This window comes from Megalobrama amblycephala, linkage group LG17 (genome assembly GCF_018812025.1).
Source record: "Megalobrama amblycephala isolate DHTTF-2021 linkage group LG17, ASM1881202v1, whole genome shotgun sequence".
Taxonomy (NCBI): Eukaryota; Metazoa; Chordata; class Actinopteri; order Cypriniformes; family Xenocyprididae; genus Megalobrama; species Megalobrama amblycephala.
The window spans coordinates 2,826,481-2,853,174 of record NC_063060.1 but is presented as its reverse complement, the minus strand read 5'-3'; the positions used below and the strand labels follow the sequence as shown (position 1 = coordinate 2,853,174).

Here is a 26,694-nt window from a genome sequence, read left to right as displayed (position 1 = left end):
TTAAAAGTAATTTCTCAAAACTGCATCTCTAATTGCAAGTCCAGTGTGTCCTTCATTAGGTAAGAACATTGACGGCTGTTCTGGTTCTACATCAGGCTCAGGTTCATCAAAATTGTCATCAAGAGGGACATGAAGCCTGGTGGCGATGTTATGCAAAACAATACAGGCAAGGAATATGTTGCATGCCACCTTGGGTTGTACTCGCAAGTAGTTAAGACATGCAAACCGTCTGTTCAGGACTCCATTTAAGCGTTCAATGGCACATCTTGTTTTGCAATGTGAGGAGTTGAAGCGTTCATGCTCAGGTGTGTTCGCAACTGAAAAGGGGTCATTAGCCATGGTAGGAGTGGATATGCACTGTCTCCCAATACTATTGCATTTGGTCGGTGGGATTGAAGCTCTCTGTATAGTGCACTTTCTCTTAGAATACGTGCATCATGAACAGACCCTGGCCATTTCACAACACAGTTGGTTAATATGAGGTCGGCATTGCCCACAAGTTGAATGTTGATGTTGTGCCTTCCCTTTCGATTGACATACTCCCGCTCCCTTTCACAAGGTGCTTGGATATGCACATGAGTACAATAGCACCAATAGTGCTAGGCATGTTCCCCATTTGAAAAAACTTGTGCTTAGTCTGAGCTGTCTGGTTATCCTTGGGAAAGGAAACAAATTGTTTGATCAGACTGCCCAGTGCTACTGACATAGCCTTCACCACATTACTCACGGTTGATTTTCTCACTCCCATATTGTCACCAATTACTTGGTAGAAAGTCCCACATGCATAAAAGTGCAGAGCGATAAAGCACTGTTCCTCCACAGATAAAGCATGACTCCTTTGGGTTTGGTGTTGGAGTGTTGACCTGACAAGATCTGCAATATACTTAATGTCATCTCTCCCAAAGCGAAAACGTGCATACAGTTCTTCTGATGTGTATTGCTCGAGTGGTTTGGGACACTCAGCATGCACCCTTTGACGGTACCTTCTACGGTAACGATGAACAATACCTGCCATGTGGATGCCTCTGTAGGCTAAGAGAAATGGGTGCAAATACATGATGTGTTTAAATGGTGTCACCCATTAACCAGCGATGAGCTGATTGGTGTAAGCCTAATTGAGCACAAGCCAAAGCAATTATGCTCAAGGCTTTTAAGATCAGTGGTGGCTACACCAAAGAGTTGGAACCATGGACTCAAAAGGGCCTAATTTCACTGTGGCAGAAACCTGTGCACTGCTGGAGGGTGTTCGGGCAAATTTTGCCTCGATGGTAGGAGGTTTCAGCTCAGTGGAGAAGTGACCAAAAAAGGAAAACACAACATTTGGGAGGACATAACCAATCATGTCAATGCTGGTCTGGTCAAAAGAGGACCATTAAACAAGTTATGTTGCGATGGAAGAACCTTAGGGCCAAGGCAACGAAAGACCTAACTGAAGCCAAGAACCCCCAAACAGGTAACAAGCCATATAAGAGGGGTGATTTCACTGAGATGGTCCTTGATATCACAGGAGGAGGAAAATCAGAGGCTCTGCATGGCATGGCATTGGGGCAGACGTGGCCTAATGGATAGATAGACGGACTTGTAACCCAAAGGTCATGGGTTCGAGTCTCAGGTCCGGCACGGATTGTCAGTGAGGGGAGTGAATATCCAGCGCTCTCCCCACCCTCAATACCACGACTGAGGTGAGACCCTTGAGCACCGTACCCCCAACTGCTCCCCGGGCGCCGCAGCAATGGCTGCCCACTGCTCCGTGTGTGTGTTCACTGCTGTGTGTGTGTTCGCTGCTGTGTGTGTGCACTTGGATGGATTAAATGCAGAGCACAAATTCCAAGTATGGGTCACCATACTTGGTCACATGTCACTTCACTTTCACTTTCACTGAAGACATAGAAGTAGATGGAGAGGACACAATTACAGAGACTAGGACTTCAGAAGAATGCAAGCAAAATTCTCCTGCAGAGGAAATGTTTGTCCTGGACTTAACTAGAGTGACTGAGGAGGAAGATAGATCCCCAGTGGATGTAATGAAGATAGTCCAAGATGTTCCTACAAGTAAACGCAAACATTCCTCAGCTACAAACCAGGATGGTGACAGCTATGAGTTGCTTCTGAAACGGGAAACTGAAAGAGCAGAAGTACAAATTGAACTGGGTAAAGAACAAATCTTGCTTACCCAACTGCAGCAGAAAAAAGTGCAGATGGAGATACATCTCCTAAAGGCAGAGATGGAAAGAGCTGGTATCTGTCCAGCAAATGGTTTTTGACTATTAGATATAATTGTTTTTGTTTTGTTATTTAACATTATAACAAAAAAAGGAATGTAAAATGTTTCTGTTCATTATAGTGTTTCTGTTTCTTACAATTAAAACAAACAATGGCTATTTGTAGCCACCAGTATTTTGCCTACCTGTTCTTTGCTAAGCCAGTAGGCTAAACTGTTGGTTCCATTTAAGGCTCTGGTAAACAGAATTTGGTAATCCTGAAATTTGGTATTTGGATCACAGTGATCCAATCCAATGTTCCTTTAAAAAAACTGGCATAAAAGTAAGATGGATCAGGTGATCCTGGATAGCAAAACATGGGATTTCCAAATCTGGATAAATTTGATCCAGAATACATTTTTTGAAAAACTGGGCCTAGATCACCAGCTGATCACGTGCGGAAATTTGCGCGCTTCTATTTAAAACACGCGCGGCACAGACTGTATATATACTTAACTAATGAGAGTCTCGAGGCCTGCCGCTGCTCTGAATGAGTGACAGGAGGCGTGTCTGTGTTCAGCTGCGGTGTGCGTGAACGCGCTGTTGGAGAGAAGAGAGAGAAAGCACTGCCGGTGTATTGATGCCTATGATGAATACTGTAGGAAAGCGATATTGAACTGTTTAACATATTTTAATTTGCATACTGTATGGCAGGGGCGGAGCCAGACAGTGCAAACATCCGGGGCTTAGCCCAAATCAATATTTTTCCAAAGACATTTTAATTTTCTGTTAACAGCTTTACTGACATGAAAGGAGCTTTTGTTGCAGTATTGTTGTTCAGAAAATGTACATTATTTGCCACTGTAATTTGTAAAAGTTTGTTGGGTGTACCTCCTCTAGGGGGGTCCAGGGCATGTCTCTCTCATTGTTACAGAGTGTAATATATTTATATAATACTATTATTGATATAATACTACTAATATACTAATATAATACTACTAATATAATACTATTAATTGCAATAGTCTGGTGCAACTTCTCACATCCAACAAGGTGCATGGAATAAAAAAATTAGTAATTTAGGAACAAAACCAGCAACACTTGTGACGTCAGATACTTGAGGGGTCAGAAATAAACAAAAAACTGGAGCTATATATATCAACTTTTTTTTTTCCAAAAAGCACATTGGAAAGAAGGAGAATGTGGCGCGGCCGCCTATGTGACCCGATATGTGAATGCCCCCATAGAACGGCGACTTTTTCTTTGCATATCAGACAGGTACTAGAGAATAATAATAATAATTTAGCGGGCCGGATTATGTTTTATTTTTTAGATCAGTTGCGGGCCGGGTAGAGGGAAGGGTGGGCCGTAAATGGCCCGCGGGCCGGCAGTTTGAGTCCACTGCCATATATTGTAACAAATGCACTCTAAAATAAATGACAATTTTTATTAGTTACTAACTTTATACAACAGTATAGGGAAATTACAACACTTTTGTACTAATTTCTTTTTAAAAGATAAATCCTTGAGCTTTTATTTTGATCACCAGCTGATCGTGTGCGGAAATGTGCGCACACTGGTGTCAAAAGTATTCACATTCATTACTCAAGTAGAAGTATAGATACTAGGGTTTAAAAAATACTTCTGTAGAAGTTGAAGTATCAACTCAAGATTTTTACTCAAGTAAAAGTGTAAAAGTACTGGTTTCAAAACTACTTAAAGTATAAAAGTAAAAGTAATGTAGGGGACAAAATGCCATTAAGGACAAAAGCTTAGGCCGCGCCACAGGGGCCTATTGTGCAAACCTCCTCAAAAAAACATTTTTCTAAAGGCCAATGACTATAATGTTGTCACAGACACGTCAGGTTCCACCTCACTGCAGTACCCACGCACTCAATCACCAGCCTACTAATCACCGCCACCTGCACGTCATTAACTCTGCAATCACCAGCACCATAAAGCCACCACACTCACACACACTCACTGTCCGGTCTCGTTTGCACTACAGAACTTTGTATGCTTACCTCAAGGACTCCAAACGCTATACTTACCTGTTCCAGTCATCTCCTCCAGCTCCTTCGTCTCCTGTTCTCCTCGTGTGCCTACCTGCTTGTGTGTGTGAGTGTCTCCGCCATCATCCTTCTCCTTACCGCTTCATCTGCATCTGTAAGCGATCAAAAGGACAGTATCACATTCCATTCTCCATCCAAGTACTGCCATACTGCCATATTATCACCATCTGCTCTGCTGTTTGCTAATAAACTTACCATTACCACTTTTACGTCTGCCTCCGTGTCTCTGTTGTAACAAATGTTATATTAAAATGTTAATGCTGAAAAATTTGGGACGCACTAGGCTACCCGTTTGAGCCGCATATATGCCCATTGAAAATGAACGCATTTTAGTACAATGCACATACATTAAAGCACCATATATGTGTACTATTGAGCATTAACATGTGTTTCGTGATCACTATATGATGACTAGTTGCCTATAAGTATTGTAATGCTACAACAAGTCATACTTCAGTTCAGAGGCATGTCATCTATGACCTTTATTGGAATGTAAAAGTACATCCAAGCTTAACTGCAGGAATCTGTGAGGGCAACGGACAAGAAAAAAGTTTTCAGCTGTTTCAGTTCACGCCGCACCGACAAACGCCAACAAACTTGTCTGCTGGAGTTTGTTGGATAGGTGTGATAACCCTGTTGGCGTTGGTCGGAGTCTGTTTTTATCAGACTGAACATGTTTAATCGGCGTTTGTTTGGTCGTCTGAGCATCCAACAAACGGCAACAAACTCTGACGTAATCTGACCTGTTCACAAACCGTTGCCATGACGATGAGGCAAGTCCCCTGCAAACCCAGCAAACACATTTACACTGTGGCACGTTGCAGTTCTACTAAGGCAACGTCGCGGTCTACGTTCCTACAACGTTGTGACAAGGTAGAATTGTAAAGACGCCACAGGGCTGTAGCAACGTTATAGCACAACTTTGAGCAACTGCGACACGACGTTCTGACAAGGTTTATTTTTTTTATGGTAGATTATAAATATTTTGCACTCTGCGTGTTATATTTTGTGGTTATTTTTTAATCACTCAACATTATATAATACTTTTTTGATATATTGTTTATACTTATTATTTATGGGCAACAAATTAATCAATTATAATCAACACCTGCAGCAAATATACACTTTGAAGAGTTAAAATGACATACAAGGTTATATAATTCAACTTTATTAAAACTGCATATGATATTCTAATTATTCTTCAAAAGGTATAATATTATAATAGCATGTAATATGTGACAGCAAATATAAAATGTTTAATAAATAAAAATAAACAGCAAAGGCAGTTCAGAACATTTACTGAACAAAACTGGGCTCTGTACATGACTGACAGGTGAGCATAGTCAAAGGCCAGGTGAAAAGATTGGTAACCAGAATGAGTCCAGGAAAGATCAACAAATCCAGAGGAGAGATGCAAGCGCAGAAACTTGAGGCATGAGTCCGAAACCTGTAGACATCCGGGACCAGAGAGGGTTGCACTGCAGGCACAGGTAAACTGGGCAGAGAACAGAGCAGATCGGAGCTTGATATGACAGGACTAGACCGGGACTGACCAGACTGACTATTGAGCAGACAGGAGAAATCAGTCTTCTCAAAAGGTCCTGTGTGTGTCATCTCAAAATGGTAAAATTCTGATTATTTTTCATAAAAAAATCTCTATTTATCTTACCTTAAAATTGATGAGCCATAACCTTTTCCTTCACTCTTGTCATCCATGTTTGGTGTGTTGCAGAAATCTAAAAAAAATGATGTTGTTTTAAAAAGAAAAAACAATTAACAGCCATGTTATTATTAACCGACATTTGTAAAGATGAATAATAAAAATGTATCAAATGTTTTGCTCATTGTTTATGTTACCTTTAAATAAACTAATGTTAACAAATGAGACTTTAAAGCAGAACTAAGTAACTTTTTTTACCTTCATAAAAGTCCTTACGATGGTTAATTGACTTGAAGTGGTGTGTTTGAGGCAAGCACTTACCCCATCTGGGACGTTGAGCTGCATCGACCCGACACAATCTCGCCTCATGTTCACGTTCACGCGAAAGTGACAAAATGCTTTACGGTAATTCAAAAACAATGTATATATTATGACTTTATTAGACAATTTCGAAAATTACCCACCTCCATCAAGTGTACTGTATTTGCAAATTACCCACCTCCTCTTTCTATTACTATATTTGCAAAACTACTGCGCTGGTGAGCGTTGTAGTCGTTGTAGTCCAGAGCTGCGCTTGGAGTATTTACGACAGTGTGATTCACTGAAGGAAACTGTAGGGGGAGCTTCGCAAATCTTACTGAGTTGCGCTTTAAAGGGTTAGTTCACCCAAAAATGAAAATAATGTCATTAATTACTCACCCTCATGTTGTCCCAATCCCGTAAGACCTTCGTTCATCTTCAGAACACAAAATAAGATATTTTTTGATGAAATCCGAGGGTATCTGATCCACATATCCACACAAACGCAGCATTGTCATTGCACCTTTTGAGGTCCAGGAAGGTAGTTAAACAAATTGTTAAAATAGTCAACATGACTACAGTGGTTCAACCTTAATGTTATGAAGCAATGAGAATACTTTTGTGTGCCAAAACAAAACAAAAATAACAATTTTACTGGCGAATAATGAGCCCACGTTCGGACCTAAACACGGAACCACTGAACATAAACAATGTAGCAGAAGGACGGGACAGACAAATATGTAGAATAAAGTTATCTTAGTTTTGTTTTTGTGCAAGTATTCTCGTCGCTTCATAAGATTAAGGTTGAACCACTGTAGTCACGCTGACTATTTTAAGCATGTGTTTAACTACCTTTCTGGACATCAAAAGGTGCAATGACGTTGCTGCCTATGTGTGGATCAGATACCCTTGGATTTCATCAAAAATATCTTAATTTGTGTTCTGAAGATGAATGAAGGTCTTATGGGTGTGGAACAACATGAGAATGAGTAATAACCCTTTAAAGTGTTACCAAAAGAAAGATTACCTTAAAAGAGAAATGACCTAAATGTTGCTGTGGCATCACTGAATGTGTGTATAGTTTCTCCGTAGCATCTCTGGATCAATGACATACAGGATTGGTAAATTATGACCATTTTTGATATATAATGTATTGTGTAAATCTGCGTATCTATTTATACTTGCCAAAAAATCCAGACCTTTCCATGTCCGTGATGGCTCGGGTGCTGAAAATAGTATGCAGAATCATATTGTTAATAAAACTACTATCTGCTGTTATAGACAAAAGATAACAAAATTATAGCTCACAGTAAAAAAAATAAATAAATAAAATAAAAATCTTTTTAGATAAATTCTTACTTGTTCTTGTTGAGGAGAGCGGGGCCTGTTGTATGGTGTTGATATTGCCTAAAAAATAAAAATAAAAGAGAGAGAGAGAGAGATTTGTATCTAACAACACTTTCATACAGTACTTACCTTATCTAATGCATCCATGCATCAGGAATTACAGCTGCACTGATCTGAGATGAATTCCACAAATGAAAACATTCTGAAAGTGTTACTTAATCTTTAATATTAAATTTAATAGATTTATTAATAGATTTATTTACCTTCATTGCTAGTTTTTATAGGAACACCCACCTTGAGGGTAAAACAAGGCCAAATTCAATATACAACTTATTGATGATGCATACTATGTATACAGGCGGGCAAGCAGATGAGCCTAGAACACACAGAATGCAGTTTGTCATTAGGCATTGCATTTATGTTCTAGGCTTATCTGCTCACCTGTATATAGTATGCAACATCAATAAGCTGTATAAATAATTTGATCTTTTAATTCTACTATTTTATTACTTTAAGGTATTTGTAGTGAATACTCTACAGTTTAGTGATTGAAATACTGCTGCGGGTGCTGTATATGGATCACAAGTGCCCAAAACGTGCATTTTACTTTCATATTTTGTTTACCTTTTTTTGAGACGCAATGTAATATTTGTTGTTTGAAACAGATGGAAAATTAACAGGCCTGTCCTGCAGTTCTATGGATGTTTTGCCCTCCAGGTTTCTGCTCCAGTCGCCTGACTGAAAGCTATGAGTAAGAAAATAGCCTGTCGAGTAAAGAAATAAAAGAAAATCAATATTTGTTTTATTTCCACCGTAGCAAAGATTTACATGCATAACATACACTATCATTCATAAGTTTGGATCTGTAAGATTTTTTTTGAATGTTTTTGACATTGACATTTCACATTCACTTACTTTCCAAGGGTACATTCATTGTATTTTATAAAAAATACATTATAAACAGTAATATTTCAATTATTATCATTTAAAATCTAGTATTACAATTTGTAATTTATTGCTGTGATTAAAGCTGAATTTTCAGCATCATTACTCCAGTCTTCAGTGTCACATGATCCTTCAGAAATCATTCTAATATGATGATTTGCTGCTCAAGAAACATTTATGATTATTATCAATGTTGAAAACAGTTGTGTTGCTTCATATTTACGTGGATTACATATCTTAACTGTCATATTTGATTAATTTAATGTGTCCCTCCTTGGATTAGTGTATTTATTAATGTACATTACGTATAAATTCATGCATTGATTCATTAAAAAATAATCTTACTGACCCCAAGCTTTTAATGGGTAATGTGACATGCTACACTAAGAACAGCTTCTGTAGTAATAAACAAGGTCAACAATACCGTGTTTCTCGATGGCAGCGCACATTTCCGCACGCGATCAGCTGATCTGGTGATCAAAATAAAAGCTCAAGGATTTATCTTTTAAAAAGAAATTAGTACAAAAGTGTTGTCATTTCCCTATACTGCTGTGTAAAGTTAGTAACTAATAAAAATTGTCATTTATTTTAGAGTGCATTTGTTACAATATATGGAAATTACTGTCATGAATAATTATATAATATTAAAACATTATTATATTATTATTTTATTAATAATTGTTTAGCATCCTAAATCACAATGTAGACTGAGACTTTATATCACAACTATAAAGATGTTTGAGCCCTCTTTAATGTCCAGGTACGAGTCAATGCTGTTTCTTTGTTCAATTTGCATACTGTATGGGCTTAAGCTCTTAAGTTTTGAGCTCTCAAAGTGCACCAGATTGATACATTTAACCTTAAATGTACACAATTTTCTTAATTTTCAATAAATGAACAGCCTTGTATTGGACAAGACAGATAAATGTGCAAAAAAAAAAAAAAAAAATGTTGATAATTTGTGTAACATTTTTGTACTTTGCACAGAAGCTCTGATGAAAATAGTTCCCCAGTTGAGTAGTTTTACAGGAACTGAATGATTGGGCAGAATCAGAGAGATTAAACTGTATATGTTACCCATGATGGACAACACAAGTGATTATTCATTTGACACACACCTACCAGCCAAATAAATCTATCAAACTAAAGGTGCTTAATAAACCTCCGTCTGCGTGTGTCATGTGATGTGATGTGATGAAACGGTGGGATGGACGGTCCACTCCCACGTTTAGAGGTGGATACAGTATTGCTATAAATAGCCGGATCATTTTATCACTGATCATATCGTCAGTTTTAGTGAACTGACTCTCAGGTTGGGAACAATGTTTGCAAAAGGAGTCATCATCCTTCTCTGCGTCCTAAGTGAGTAATGTAATGATTTCATTCACAAAAACAACTGATATTAGGATGTTGCTAATTTGTCACATGAGGATCTGCAACATATATTGATACTCTGCAACAGTCTAATTTGGTTCATAATGAAGAGTTTCATTGTTTCAGTAATTCACATTCAAGTTCTGTTTTTGTCCAGCAAAACAACATTAAACCTCATTGACTTTCATTGTATGGGCAAAACAACAAGTTAATGTGTTTCATGATAAACTTTAATCCTTGTTTTTCCTTCTTGACAAACAGTGACCATTTCTGATGGAGAAAGAATGGTGAGTAAATTAAGACTGTAGAATTGCTTCCCTCCAGGTGCAAATAACTCAAGGTTTTTTTCTTTTTACGTGACCAGCCTAAATGCGTCCTCCAGACTCAGAAGTGCCCAAACACACTTAAGCCCGTGTGTGGAACCGATGGGAAAACATACGCCAATGAATGCCTTCTGTGTGCTGCGCTCAAGTGAGTTTAAACATGCATTTTCAAACAAATTACTATAGGTTTAAAAATGTTTAGAGTCTGTCACTTACAAACTTTAATCTTCAATTTAATCTCACTCTTTTTTAGGGCACCAAGTACAAGGCCATTCTTTATCCAGAAAGATGGCCCGTGTTAAATACACATCTGCAGGAGTGACACAGGAATGGCACCATAATTCAGCTTGACAGACCTTTATTCAGCTACTCATGTCTCATTCATCATGACCTGAATGTGTAACGATTTAATCCATAAATAAATGTTGCATACTGAAGCTGTTCTCTTTGGTTCTGTTTTCTCTATGATAAATGATAAAATAGGTGAAGATTTACTTTCCCAGGTGAAAAAAGTACACTTCTATAATGTAAAATCTTCTTTAGTACTTCTTAAGATAATCTTAAGAACATGTGTGTACTCAACTGCTATTTTGAGACACTATGGGCCCTATTTTAACGATCTAAACGCAAAGTGTAAAGCGCACGGCGCAGGTGCACTCAGGGCGTGTCCAAATCCACTTTTGCTATTTTAACGACGGAAAAACGGTCCGTGCGCCGGGGCGCATTTTTGAAATGGGTTGTCCCTATTCTCTTAATGAGTAACGTTCAATAAACCAATCAGAGTGTCATCTCCCATTCCCTTTAAGAGCGAGATGCGCTCGCGCCATGGCGGATTGCTATTTACATGGCGTACACGCGATGAGTCAGTTAATATGTATATGTGTGTGTATTGGCACGATTGTTCAATTAATTAGCCAATTTCGTTCATTATTATAAGTAGTAATAGGCTGAATTGAAAATAGGTAGCCTAATTCTAATACACGCAATGACTATTCATCATTACATTTTTATATTTATGTAGGGTAACACTTTACTTGAAGGGGTGTGCATAAGACTGACATGACACCTTCATAATCTTGACATGACACGTGTCATGAATATGAAGGAGGTTGTATGCATGTTTATGACAACTGTCAATAAATGCCATTCGCTCAATTATGTCATTTTTAATGCAAAGATGACATTGTTTGAGATGTCTTTGTTACGACAACTTGACATAAACCAACACATCATAACCTGTCAGTGTCTTTGTCATGACAACGTGACATTAGCAAAACATCATAACCTGTCATAAACATGACATAGCAGATTAATTATCAAACTTAAAAAAACTAATTAGCTTTATGGGTTAACATTACATTACATTATTTTGGTAACATTTCAGTATAGGGAACACACATATAAACGATTAACTATGACTTTTCCCTCAATAAACTCTTAATTTACTGCTTATTATAGTTAACTGTTAGGTTTAGGTATTGGGTAGGATTAAGAATGTAGAATAAGATCATGCAGAATAAGGCATTAATATGTGCTTTATAAGTACTAATAAATAGCCAATATTTTAGCCATATGAATGCTAATTGTAATAAGCAACTAGTTAAAAGACCCTAAAATAAAGTGTTACCATTATTTTATAACAGTGTCATCTTTTTTATGAAATTTGAAATTGTCTATTATCTGACCTTCTGTTGGAGGAAACTTAAAAAAAAAAAAAAAAAAAACATGAAATGAAAAATATTCATGACGCTGTTATAAAATTATTTGTCAGAGTATTGTCACTTAATGACATTTTAATGACAGGTTCAAATTGTACCACTGTACTTGAGCTCAAGATACATATTTATGACACTATTATAATGGCCTCATGTCAAAACCAACCACATGACAGTTTAATGTAATGTTAACCCATAAAGCTAAATGATGTCAAGTTGTCATGACAAAGACACTGACAGGTTATGATGTATTGGTTTATGTCAAGTTGTCATAACTCGGACATCTCAAACAATGTCATCTTTGCGTTAAAAATGACATAATTGAGTGAATGACACTTAATGACAGTTGTCATAAACATTCATAAAACCTCCTTCATATTCATGACACGTGTCATGTCATGATTATGAAGGTGTCATGTCAGTCTTATGCACACCCCTTCAAGTAAAGTGTTACCTTATGGAGCCTACACAATAATATTCTTTTACACTGTAATCCTTTTGTTTTTAATATTTGGCATGTTTGTGTGATGCGCATCCCTGTGTGTAATAAGCAAAGTCAACGCGCACTGTGGACGCGCCCAGAGGCGCAGTTTCTACCAACGCGCTCTAACAAAAAAATATTGCGCCATTGACTTTAGACTTTAGACCAGGTTTGAGTTGGTCTATGGCGCAGTCTATTTTCAGCTCCTTAAAATAGCAATGCGCCGGCAATGCACCTGAACACACCCCTTTTTTAGACCAGCACGCCCATGGGCGCACTAACTGGCGCAAATGCATTTATATATTTATTTAGGGCTGAACGGGAAAACGCGAACGGCGCCGGACGCAAACTAGCAAACACACTTGCGCTGCGCCTTGCGTCGCATTGCGCCGGGTGTATTATAGGGCCCTATGGGTTCAAATGTACTAGAAGTGGTATCTAAATACATTTTTTAAATACAGAGATAGTATATTAAAAGGCACATTTTAGTTCATATTTCATAGTGTCTCAAAATAGAAGTACACTTAGATGTTCTCTTAAGAAGTACTAAAAAATAATTTTTAGTATATTAAGTACAAAATTAGTACGCAAAAATAGAGCACTTTAAGTACATTATAGAAATGTAATTTTTTTTTTTCCACCTGGGTTGAAGGAGGCACCCAAACCATCTAGACAGCAGAATATCATAAAGGGTGTGTGCGCTTTTGACACCCTGTTAGATTAATTGTCAGGATTGACTATATCTGCAGCCTCAAATCTATCAGTCATCAGTTGGAAACAGGCGCCTCGGGAGTTGTGATCAAGCAGACACTGAGACAGTACCATAGTACCATAACATCCTCAAGTTTAAAGGTCCCGTTCTTCGTGATCCCATGTTTCAAACTTTAATTAGTGTGTAATGTTGTTGTTAGAGTATAAACAAAATCTGTAAAATTTTAAAGCTCAAAGTTCAATGCCAAGCGAGATATTTTATTTAACAGAAGTCGCCTACATCGAACGGCCAGTTTGGACTACATCCCTCTACTTCCTTCTTTAATGACGTCACTAAAACAGTTTTTTGACTAACCTCCGCCCACAGGAATACACAAAAAGGGGGCGTGGTCTTGTTGCGCTCCCACGGAGAAGAGCAAGAGTTGCGTTTGTAGAGTGTGTTTGTCGCCATGTCGTCGAAACGCTGTTATTTTCATCCCGCAGTCCAATCACCTTTGTTTGGCCTTCCCAGGGACGCTGTTCTTAGAGATCAATGGTTACAATTTATGTTTAACTCGGTTCCCGAAAATTATAATTGTGGTATCCTTACTGCAATAGTTAATGTTGGACTGCAGTGCACATAATGGCCACAAGAGGGGACTATGTTTATGTATATGGCTGTTTTCCGTATGAGGTACTCTTCTGAGTGAGTGCTAACGTTGTAAATTTTCTGTCGCTGCTTGTGGAGATTAAAGAGTTCAGTCTCTCGGGAATTATTGTCTTTTGTGTTCATTCGGCAAAACACCACAATAATGCACATGTAAAACTATGTGCAGCACACGTTATGGTAAGAGGCGTGACCTTTCCGGGCAAGGAGCGCTAGGCTGCTGTCGAATCACAACACAGGAACCGCTGGCACAATCAGAACTTGTTACGTATTTCTGAAGGAGGGACTTCATAGAACAAGGAAGTCATCAGCCCCTTTTTATTACAGTGGAAACAGCGGTATACAGATAAGTAAATTATGTGAAAAATACTGTGTTTTTTTACACGCGAAACATGAACACATGTTATATTGCACACTATAAACACAATCAAAGCTTCAAAAAAAACACGAAAAACGGGACCTTTAAGGAAGAAGGGTCATACACAAGATAAAGCAGAATCATTCACAATGTCCAGGCCATCCAATCATAGTACTCAAAGATCAACCCATACCATATATGGCATATTAAGAAATTTAATAACGAGAGGTCAGATGTGTCCGAGGCCTAGTTCTTGTTTTGTCCAGATGTGTCCATGATGTGCAGATAACACAACAGAAAGGAGTTACACAAGGGCAGTCTGACACAAGAATAGTCAAAAGTGGAGCCTAATAAATATTGACACACCCAGTACAGGAAACACACAGAAAGCACCTCAAGTGTGTTCCGTTTGACTGTAAGTGCCCTGCGAAGTGGACTTCACAGCGGATTCTTCCATCTAAAGTGAGATTCCAGTCTGAAGGGAGAGATCTCCCTGAAGGGCACTGCAAACAGCACAGGGAATAAGGGAAGCATGGATACATCACTTCACAGCACATCTCTCCTGTACTTAATAAGTTTGAATAAAATAAAGGCGGTGAAAATGACTTGAGGCTCTGGCATTATTATTGATTTTTATTAATCCCACATGTGGTTTATATGCGGCTGTTCAAAGTGTGTGTAACACTTCAATTTACAGTGTCCTTGTTACACATTACATGTAGTTACTATAGTAATTACTATAAATGTATAAATTTAACAATAATTTATATTATATTGATTTACAGAGGTATTTTATATTATCAAACCTAAAAAATCACCCATGCACGACTATGTTTGATGACTTTTCAGGGTGTTCAAATGAACTCATTTTGTCAAATGAAGTGAACTTCAGTGAACACTGGAGAGACCCTGTTAGTCAGAGCGCAGCTGTTTTAGAGATATTTTAGATGTTTCAGATACAGTACTGTTAAACTATGTTGATTTTATAAAGTTTCCAGTTGTCTTGTAAGAGGTTGAGATATTTCAGATGGAGTGGATGTGATGTGATTCAAATACACGAGTTATCACTTATAAGTGTATACTGTAAGCCAGGGGCGGCGCTAGGGTGGGCTAAGGAGGCTGGAGCCCCTTTCAGGTTTGAGGTTTCTTAACAGTGCTCTCAAAATATCATTTTTCTAAACGTATCTCTCTATTAAAATATGTTAAACAGTTCAATATTGTTTTTCTACAGTATTCATCATAGGCATCCATACACCGTCAGCGCTTTCTCTCTCTTCTCTCCAACAGCGCGTTCACGCACACCGCAGCTGAACACAGACACGCCTCCTGTCACTCACTCAGAGCAGCGGCAGGCCTCGAGACTCTCGTTCGGTCCGGTTGAAGGGTTTTTGTTATGATATGAACAGCTGATATATGACAACTTTAGCACCTTTGTCAGCTAAATATTCATTCAGTGTTTCCCAATGACCCTGTGCCGCTGCCACCGTTTCATCATAAACCGAAAATTTAAAACATACAAAGCTTAAATGGTCTCTAAGTTGTATTTTACCAACAGACTGAAATCGAAACCGTGATATGGCTTTGTGCCTTTATAAAACAGCAAAATACAGTGATTAAGTATATATACAGTCTGTGCTGCGCGCGTTTTAAATAGAAGCGCGCACATTTCCGCACGCGATCAGCTGGTGATCTGGGCCCAGTTTTTCAAAAAATGTATTCTGGATCAAATTTATCCAGATTTGGAAATCCCATGTTTTGCTATCCAGGATCACCTGATCCATCTTACTTTTATGCCAGTTTTTTAAAGGAACCATTGGATTGGATCACTGTGATCCAAATACCAAATTTCAGGATTACCAAATCCTGTTTACCAGAGCCTTAAATGGAACCAATAGTTTAGCCTACTGGCTTAGCAAAGAACAGGTAGGCAAAATACTGGTGGCTACAAATAGCCATTGTTTGTTTTAATTGCAAGAAACAGAAACACTGTAATGAACAGAAACATTTTACATTCCTTATATCCTTATCCTTATAAAGTCCCATGTGGGACTTTCTACCAAGTAATTGGTGACAATATGGGAGTGAGAAAATCAACCATGAGTAATGTGGTGAAGGCTATGTCAGTAGCACTGGGCAGTCTGATCGAATCAATCAATTTGTTTCCTTTCCCAAGGATGACCAGATAGCTCAGACTAAGCGCAAGTTTTTTCAAATGGGGAACATGCCTAGCAGGCCCTGTTCTAGGATTGAGTGACTGGGGGGGCATTTCAAAAACTTGGTGGGGCAGCATAATATGATTTATGATTCATAGGTTTATGATTCCCCCCACCCCCCACCCAATTTTAACTACTAAACCGTTTCTTCCATTTTTTAGAGTTTTTTTTTTTTTTTTTCAGATTAATAACAGCTTCAAATTTAATATTGATCACAAAAGTACTTTCTGTGATTCTGAAATTGAAACAACAGTACATTTGTTTTTTGACTGTTTAGTTAGTACAACTGTTTAATTAGACTGTTTAGAGACTTTTGGTATAACATATACGAATGGCTTAAAATTACATTTAATTTGATTTCTTCATTTTCTAAAAATCACATAACTTTTGGTATAATAATGGAAACATTCAATTTCTACTGAACAACATTTTCATTTAGGGAAAATGTTACATTTATGTTATATTCATTTACTGTAAGTTCCTTAAAACAAAGCCATTGTTTTCTGTTTTTTAAAAAGAATTTTCAATTTACTCTAAATCTTTAAGAATGGTAAAATTTAAAAGTGGAAGAAGACAACTTGGTTCATTGAAGAAATTTAAACCGTTAGAAGACCTGGTTGCATTATTCTTTCCTTTTTTGTGTTTTTCTCACCTACAGTATATTTTTGGTTCATTTCTGTAGAGTTGTGCTCTGTTATTTTGGCTATATAAAAATAAAAACCACAAGACATATAATAATAACTGAATTTACACAAAAGATCCAGTTGAAAAGTTTATGCTTGATTCTTAATAGTGTGTGTTCTTACCTAGATGATCAAAAGCTGCAAACATTCACTGATGCCCAAGACAACACAACACAATAAGAGAGCCAGTGGGTTGTAAACCTATTAACAGGATGACTGGAAATTCTGACTGGAACAAGACTGGAAGTTCTTTTTTTATTTAAAGATCTACTTTTTTTAGTTCTATTCTACAAAAGCTTCATAAAACATTTTCCAGAAGACAAAATAAAAACAATTTAGAAAAATACAACCGCACAATGTCTCTAGTAATTCGCGTATGTAACTAATTTAGTGTTGATATATTTTTTACATTTTGTGTGCGATCACAAAAAAACAAGTATCCTGGGGGGGCATTGCCCCCTCTAGCCCCCCCTAGACCCGGCCCTGATGCCTAGCACTATTGTTGCTATTGATTGTACTCATGTGCATATCCAAGCACCTTGTGAAAAGGAGTGGGAGTATGTCAATCGAAAGGGGAGGCACAGCATCAACATTAAACTTGTGTGCAATGCCGACCTCATAATAACCAACTGTGTTGTGAAATGGCCAGGGTCTGTTCATGATGCTTGTATTCTCAGAGAAAGTGCACTATACAGAGAGCTTCAATCCCACTGACCAAATGGCCGGCATGCCCCCGGACCCCCCTAGAGGAGGTACACCCAACAAACTTTTACAAATTACAGTGCCAAATAATGTACATTTTCTGAACAACAATGCTACAACAAAAGCTCCTTTCATGTCAGTAAAGCTGTTAACAGAAAATTAAAATATCTTTGGACAAATATTGATTTGAGCTAAGCCCCGGATGTTTACACTGTCTGGCTCCGCCCCTGCCATACAGTATGCAAATTGAACAAAGAAACAACATTGACAAACATCTTTATAGTTGTGATATAAAGTCTCAGTCTACATTGTGTTTTAGGATGCCAAACAATTATTAATAAAATAATAATATACTAATGTTTTAATATTATATAATTATTCATGACAGTAATTTCCATATATTGTAACAAATGCACTCTAAAATAAATTACAATTTTTATTAGTTACTAACTTTACATAACAGTATAGGGAAATTACAACACTTTTGTACTAATTTCTTTTTAAAAGATAAATCCTTGAGCTTTTATTTTGATAACCTGGGGCCCATTTCAATAAGGAGGTTCAACCAACTCTGAGTAGAAACTTGAACTCTGAGTTGACTTACCCTGAAATGGGAAATTCTAAGTTTTCTGTTTCAGAGCAGCTGAATCGAGTTAGTTCAGTCGACTCTGAGTAGTTAAGCGTGTGCACCACGACTATGAAAAGCCATCATCAATGGAGCGCCGGTATTACGATTCACCATGGCAACAGCACGTGACAAAATGACATCTGCATACTTCTGAGTCAATGTAAGTTTAATTCTTATAACTGTTATAATATCAAAGGTAAAAACTGGTAGAATGGTAAGTTATTGAACTGATATTTATTTTCATGGTATCCCACAGACAAAAAAAAAAAAAAAGAAATTTTTTTTTATTGAAAATAAATGCCTTTCTGATGTGATATGTGATGGGAAAAGGGAGAATAGCGAGTTCGGCAAAAGGCGGATTCGAACCCAGTCAATCACATCACAAGTTAATTCTCCGCACCCAACACACTATTGCCTACACCACTGAAGCCACAAGAACGTGTGTCAATTTTAACATGGTGTGACATTGGTGGGCGGAGCTACTGTAAATTTGCACTTAAGTATACTTGAGTGCATTAAAAAAATACTTAAATACAAGCAAGTACATTTGTAGTACATTATTTTGGTGCTAAATAAAAGTGTCAAAGTTATACACTATAAATACTCTAATTCAATGTATATTTGTACTTCAAGTCAAGTCAAGTCACCCTTATTTATATAGCACTTTTTACAATGCAGATTGTGTCAAAGCAGCTTTACATTGATAATTGGTATATAATTTTCCTTTTAAAGAATAGTGTCAATGCAGGCAGATCAAAAGCACTGTTGAATAAATGTCAAGAATACTGCTGAATATCAAATGTCAAGTCAAATTAAATTAAATTAGGGCTGCACGATTAATCGTATTTTAATCACGATAACGATATCTGCTTCTCCCGATTGATTTTAAATAATCGTCAAGATATTGGCCCGCTCTATGAAAATGAACATAATTTGGAAATATTGGAAGTAATATTAGGAGTTTCGCTGTTTTATCTTTTGAAGTTCCTAAAGGTTTCACCAGTTTTCATAATGTTGATCAGCTAGAAATGATTGTTCTTTGCTTTACAAATTTGCCGGGCAATTTGAATCTGGTTTGTCTTATTGCAAACGAATTTTGTTGCTTTAAAATCTAATGTGAATACATATTACAAAGCGCTCACCAAAACCATGTTTTGTATTGATTTACCATCTAACGAAGTTATCATAGTTGGTTAAATTAAGTCGTTGTGCCACCTACAGGCCTTTTGGGTGAATTGTAGGTTGGTAAAGAACTTGCAAAATAGCCATAATTACATTACTCTTTTTGATAGAATAAACGTAATTAATAATCGTGATTATAATTTTGAGGAAACTGTGGCACTGGCTGTCGTGTCGATGAGGCCTTCACAATGGATGATCTAGTCGACTCGATCTCTGCTGATACTTCAGGGCTGCGTTGTGGTCGTATCAAGGCGCCGGTCCTCGGTCTCATCTGGATACGGCCCGAATCCGGTTGACTACGGTAAACCTCGGGATAAACAGAAAGACTAATATTAGCGTAGATGCCATTCTTTTTCTGATGTAACGAGTACATCTGGTGTTATAGGAAGTGTTCCCGGTTCCGGCTGAACTAATTTATGCAGCCTAATAATCCTTTAACGGATTTGAAAATATACATTTATAATGTGTTATGTGTATGCCAGGTTAAAGAGATGCGTTTTTTAGTCTAGATTTAAACTGACAGAGTGTGTCTGCATCCCGAACAATGCTAGGAAGGTTGTTCCACAGTTTAGGTGCCAAATAGGAGAAGGATCTACCACCTGCGGTTGATTTTGATATTCTAGGTATTATCAGCTGGCCTGAATTCTGAGATCGCAATAAACGTGAAGGACTATAATGCATTAAGAGCTCGCTTAGGTACTGGGGGGCTAAACCATTTAGTGCTTTGTAAGTAATTAACAAGATTTAAAAATCTATACGATGTTTAACAGGAAGCCAATGCAGTGACGACATAACTGGGCTAATATGGTCATACTTCCTAGTTCTAGTAAGGACTCTAGCTGCTGCATTTTGTACGAGCTGTAGTTTATTTATCAAGCGAGCGGAACAACCACCCAGTAGAGCGTTACAGTAATCTAACCTTGAGGTCATAAACGCATGAACTAACTGTTCTGCATTCGTCATTGAGAGCATATGCCGTAGTTTAGATATATTTTTAAGATGGAAGAATGCGTTTTTACAGATGCTACTAACATGGCCTTCAAATGAAAGATTGGTATCAAAGAGCACACCCAGGTTCCTAGCTGACGACGAAGACTTAACAGAGCAGCCATCAAGTGTTAGACAATATTCTAGGTTATTACGTGAAGAAGTTTTCGGTCCAAAAATTAGAATCTCTGTTTTTTCTGAATTTAGTAGTAGGAAATTACTGGTCATCCAGTTTTTTATATCAGCTATACATTCTGTTAATTTTGTGAATTGGTAAGTTTCGTCAGGGCGCGAAGAAATATAGAGCTGAGTATCATCAGCGTAACAGTGAAAACTAACGCCATGCTTCCTAATGATATCTCCCAAGGGTAGCATGTACAGAGTGAAAAGCAACGGTCCTAGTACTGAGCCTTGCGGTACTCCATATTTAACTTGTGATCGATATGACATCTCATCATTTACTACTACAAACTGATAACGGTCAGATAAGTATGATTTGAACCATGCCAATGCAATTCCACTAATGCCAACATAGTTTTCAAGTCTATTTAAGAGAATATTGTGATCAATAGTGTCAAATGCAGCACTAAGATCCAGTAACACTAATAGAGAGATACAACCACGATCTGATGATAAGAGCAAATCATTAGTAACTCTGACGAGAGCAGTCTCAGTACTATGGTACGGTCTAAATCCTGACTGGAAATCCTCACAGATATTATTTCTTTCTAAAAAGGAACATAGTTGCGATGAAACTGCCTTTTCTAGTATTTTTGACAGAAAAGTAAGATTTGAGATTGGCCTATAATTGACTAATTCTTTAGGATCTAGTTGTGGTTTTTTAATAATAGTTTTAATAATAGCCAGCTTAAAAGTTTTTGGTACGTATCCTAATGACAAAGATGAATTAACAATATTAAGAAGGGGATCTATGACTTCTGGAAGCATCTCTTTCAATAGCTTAGTTGGTATAGGGTCTAACATACATGTTGTTGATTTTGATGATTTAACAAGTTTAGACAATTCTTCCTCTCCTAAAGCAGTAAATGAAATGAATTTTTCCTCAGGGACACTACAATGCAACGTCTGACACGATACTGTAGTAGACGGTTGCATGGTTATAATTTTCTCTCTAATATTATCAATCTTGCAAGTAAAGAAGTTCATAAAGTCATTACTGCTGTGCTCTTTGGAAACATCAGAAGTTGAAGCTTTATTTCTTGTTAATTTAGCCAGTGTATCAAACAAATACCTAGGGTTGTGTTTATTTTCTTCTAAGAGTTTTGAAAAATAGGCAGATCTAGCAGTTTTTAAGGCCTTTCTGTACTCAATCATTTTCTCTCTCCACGAAATGCGAAATACTTCTAGTATTGTTTTCTTCCAGCTATGCTCCATTTTTCTGGCTGCAGTTTTTAGGGCCCGAGTCTGCTCATTGTACCATGGCATTGGATTAAATTCCTTAATCTTTTTTAAACGCAAAGGAGCAACTGAATCTAATGTGCTGGAAAAGACAGAGGCAATAGTTTCTGTTGCAACATCGAGGTCTTCTAAGCTGTCTGGTATGCTAAGGCGATGAAACTGATCAGGAAGATTATTTATAAAGCGATCTTTATCAGAATTTCAACGGCATCAATATCGATTCCATGTGACAATATTAGATCTAAAGTATGATTACGACAATGAGTGGGTCCCGACACGTGTTGTCTAACACCAATAGAGTTTAGAATGTCTGTAAATGCCAATCCCAATGAGTCTTTTTTATTATCTACATGGATATTAAAATCACCAACAACAAGGACTTTATCTGCAGCTAGTACTAACTCTGATAGAAAATCAGCAAATTCTTTAATAAAGTCTGTATGGTGTCCTGGTGGCCTGTATACAGTAGCCAGCACAAATGTCAGCTTACATAATGTTACGTAAAGCACCATCACTTCGAAGGAATTATATTTGAAAGACTTTTGACTAATACTGTAAATATTACTATAAATTACAGCAACACCTCCCCCTTTGCCTTTCTGTCGAGGATTGTGTCGATAATCATAACCTTGAGGGCTGGACTCATTTAAAGTTAGGGCTGCACGATTAATCGCATGCTATTCTCACGCGCATTTCGTCAGTAAAGCCGGTTCCCTGATTACCGCTAAATCGCCATCACCTGCTTTCAAATGAAGCGGCATTTAATAGACAGAGCCGTAGGTCACTGAAAAGCCACGCAATATCGCGTTCATATCGCAGATGAATCGCCTGCGATAATGAACGCGATATTGCGTGGCTTGTCCGTGAACTACGGCTCCGTCTATTAAAAGGCGCTCCGTTTAAAAACAGGTGATGGCGATTTAGCGGTAATCAGGGAACCGGCTTTACTGACGAAATGCGCGTGAGAATAGCATGCGATTAATCGTGCAGCCCTATTTAAAGTAGTGTAATCGTCCGGTTTTAGCCAAGTTTCTGTCAAACACAGCACATCTAGATTATTGTCTGTGATAATATCATTTACAATAAGTGCTTTTGAAGAAAGTGATCTAATATTTAACAATCCAAGCTTTATCGTTTGTTTATCATTATTATCTCGATTTTTTATTTGTTGAACATCAGTTAAATTTTTTCCATTAAATGGGTTTGGAAGTTTTTTGTTTTTATTAATTCGGTTTACAGACACAGTCTCTATGTGATAATATCTAGGTGTAAGAGTTTCTATGTGTTGGGATTTATCTGACTTCTGTAACTTCTGTAAGTTTACTTCAGTGGTACTTCACTGCACTTGGAAAAGTATACTAAATACCACTACTACTTAAATTGATTTTAGTGCAATGAAATAAAGTATACTACCACAAAAATATACAGAGGAGTTTTATTAGTTTATTTGTTAAAAGTGTGCTTTCAATCTTAGTAGACCTTTTTGTAGTAATCCTAAATTTAAATGACATTGATTTTCTTACAAATATATCACTAATGTACTAGCTATATATATCCCCCAGGTGAAAAAAAGTGCAGTACTATACACTTTATTTTAGTACACAGTATACTTCCATAATGTACTTAAAGTGCTCTATTTTCGTGCACTTATTTTGTACTTAATATACTAAAAGCTCTTCTTTAGTACTTCTTAATATAATCTTAAGAACATCTAAGTGTATTCAACTGCTATTTTGAGACACCATGAATTTGAACTAAAATGTGCTTTTAACATACTATCTCTGTATTTTAAAAAATGTATTTTGTTACCACTTGTAGTACACTTGAACCCATCTTTCATACATCTTTAAATGTACTCATCAGACATGGGAAATACACTTATGAATTATTTAAAATATACGAATAATATATGATAAATATATACAAAACGTAATCATAATGTTGTAGGTAATAAATTATCAATTTATTTATTAAATTTACCCGTTTCCGCCACAGTTGAGTAAAAAATATAATTCTGTAAGTCATAATGAGAAACTTTCTCGTAATAAATGCGAGAACTCGTAAATGCGAGAACAGCAAACATGGCACATTCTGCATTCGTGCACTTCTGTTTTCGTTAAAGTCAGTGTAATCTACAAAGTGCAGTCTATAGTATCGTTAAATAACATCAGTTATAAATTATTAGTATAGACCTTATTTACCAGAGAAACAAGCGCGCCGCCATCTTTAGAAAATTGTCTTTGAACTTCCGTTTTTGCGGTAGCTCATATATTTCTGTGGCATCGCTGTTGAAGAATAATTAGCTGGTGAAGTGGATTTACCTGTTGTAGAGTTAATGAAAGTTATCATGAGCATTGTTCCCAGCAAGCAATAGCCGTCATTTCACCGTCTCGGTTAACTATAGACCCGATATAGTCCGGCTATGTGTAACCCACTTTTAGCCAAAACAATCTTTCATTTGGTTACATGTCGTTTTTGCCAAAATAACTTGCGAGTTGTATATTATTGCATCATGTAAGTGAAGTCAACAGTGATTACAAGGTGTTTGGTTTCACATCTATGACATGTTATATTGTGTAGGCTGTGCGTAGCCACGATTTAGCTCATAGTCAGACCGGCTATTTGTAGCCCACCTATAGTCAATCCTGATTTATTGTAGTTTTTGGACAGGAAGTGCTTGAGATGGTTGATATCTCATCATGTTCGCAATGTCAATGATTTCTACAAGATTTAAGTGGCATTTCATGACATGGTCTATATGTAGTCACGATTTAGCTCTGAATTGGATAGGCTATGTGTAGTCTGCTTTTAGTCCACCCGGCGAAATCGAGGCAATTTATAGTCTAGTTTTTACGGCTTGGCTATAGCCCTGATTCAGACCAGCAATGAGTGTAACCAAAATAGTGTTAAGTAATTTTCGACCACAAAGCTTGTGGGATTCTTGATATACTTGCATTTATACATTTATATGCAAGTATATATTTGAAACAGCATATTTTTGCTGTCACACAATCCTACATTCTACGATATCATATATATATATATATATATCAGGGTATAGCCAAGCCATATATTAATTATAATTATATACCACACACATATGACTGTATTTAATTTTAAGTTAAATAAAAATTTACAATTCTCAACCGCTAGATGGCAACTGTGGCTCTACTGAGACATGACCACTGGCAACGCGAGACTTGAACGTTGACTCTCGATCACTGTTGCCAGATCTCGCGATAAACATTTCCGCATTTTACAACTGTTGGAGACGGAGAGCAAGCAACAGCAAATGTTAAAGCAAATTCTTTCCTGCTTTTGGTCTTGTAAGTATCTGTGTTTTTCATTTTGACATGTGTTTATTATTTATGTACATTATGTGTAGGAACCGTGACATTTTAGCGGGTAACAGTGCAGACTCAGAGTAAAACGTGGTTAGATTAACATACATGCACATGTACTGTAGTGTTTCCTTGTGCCCTAAAACTCTGTAATTATCTAAATACAAGGGGGTAAACATGAAACCTGTGCGCCCTACTATTATTTGTTATGGAAGCCTTGTATATCTTTTAATCTTTTGATCATTATGAAATAAAAATATGAGTTTTTGATTTGGCAAGGCAAGTTTATTTTGTATAGCACATTTCAACACCAATGTTTAAGGTAATTCAGAGTGCTTTTCATAAAACATGGAATTTATGGAACTGAAAATTAATCAGGTTGTTTTATAAACCAAAAAAATATTGTTAACATTTTTTATTTACCTTTTTTTTTGTCAATGTTATTTTATTTTTTGTCAATATATTTTTATTGTTACACGTTGTAATTTTCTTTTAATGTTTATTTGTATTGTATTTGTAAATTTTTTTTTTTTTTATCATTGTGCATTATCTTGAGTTCTTTTTCTAAATAAAACCTTTTATATTGAATTTGTTTGGACGGATTGTCATTTATGAGAACCTGTTATATTTAAGTGAAAAGAATCCTTTAGCCATTATTTAGTTGTCTATTGCATGTATAGATGTAATCATTCATTAGTAGTGTAATTGATGACTAGTCTATTTTTAGGTTATAGATAGACGTCTATTAGATTTTCACTGACAGCCCCAATTTTGCCTTATTTTAGCCTAGACCCGTATTAACCGTCTTTTAAACATAAATATGTAGTTGTCTAATAGTCGTCTAATTGATGACTAGTCTACTCTTGGGTTATGGTTAGACGTCTATTAGATTTTCACTGACAGCCCAAATTCAGCCTTATTTTAGCCTAGATCCATATTCATCGTCTATTAGACATATATATGTAGTCGTCTAATTGATGACTAGTCTATTTTTGGGTTATGGTTAGACGTCTATTAGATTTTCACTGACAGCCCAAATTTTGCCTGGTTTTAGCCTAGACGGCCGGGCTATGTTTTGACGGCTAATAGACATAAAATTGCTTGCTGGGTTATGTTTAAAGCAGATGTCTTAACAAATGTCAGTAGACCAGGAAGATTTTAAAATGAGCAGTTCATTCATAAATACGTAAGATCGCTGTGGAAATACAAAACGGAAGTCAAAAGACAACGAGCGCAGCGCTAGGGATGACATGTTTTTGTAGCCAGCGTTACCGGTAGCGCTTTCTCTCTCTTCTCTCCGACAGCGCGTTCACGCACACCGCAGCTGAACACAGACACGCCTCCTGTCACTCACTCAGAGCAGCGGCAGGCCTCGAGACTCTCGTTCGGTCCGGTTGAAGGGTTTT

General features: G+C 37.1%; 1 long non-coding RNA gene and 1 pseudogene across 1 annotated transcript; one reads left to right on the top strand and one right to left on the bottom strand.

Moving 5' to 3' along the window:
* Positions 1-1,040, bottom strand: LOC125250143 (annotated as a pseudogene).
* Positions 1,041-9,557: 8,517 nt separating this feature from the next.
* Positions 9,558-10,659, top strand: LOC125251459. The gene is made up of 4 exons (XR_007181007.1): positions 9,558-9,887; positions 10,161-10,186; positions 10,264-10,370; positions 10,476-10,659. It is a non-coding gene; the product is annotated as an uncharacterized LOC125251459 (long non-coding RNA).
* Positions 10,660-26,694: the final 16,035 nt, after the last annotated feature.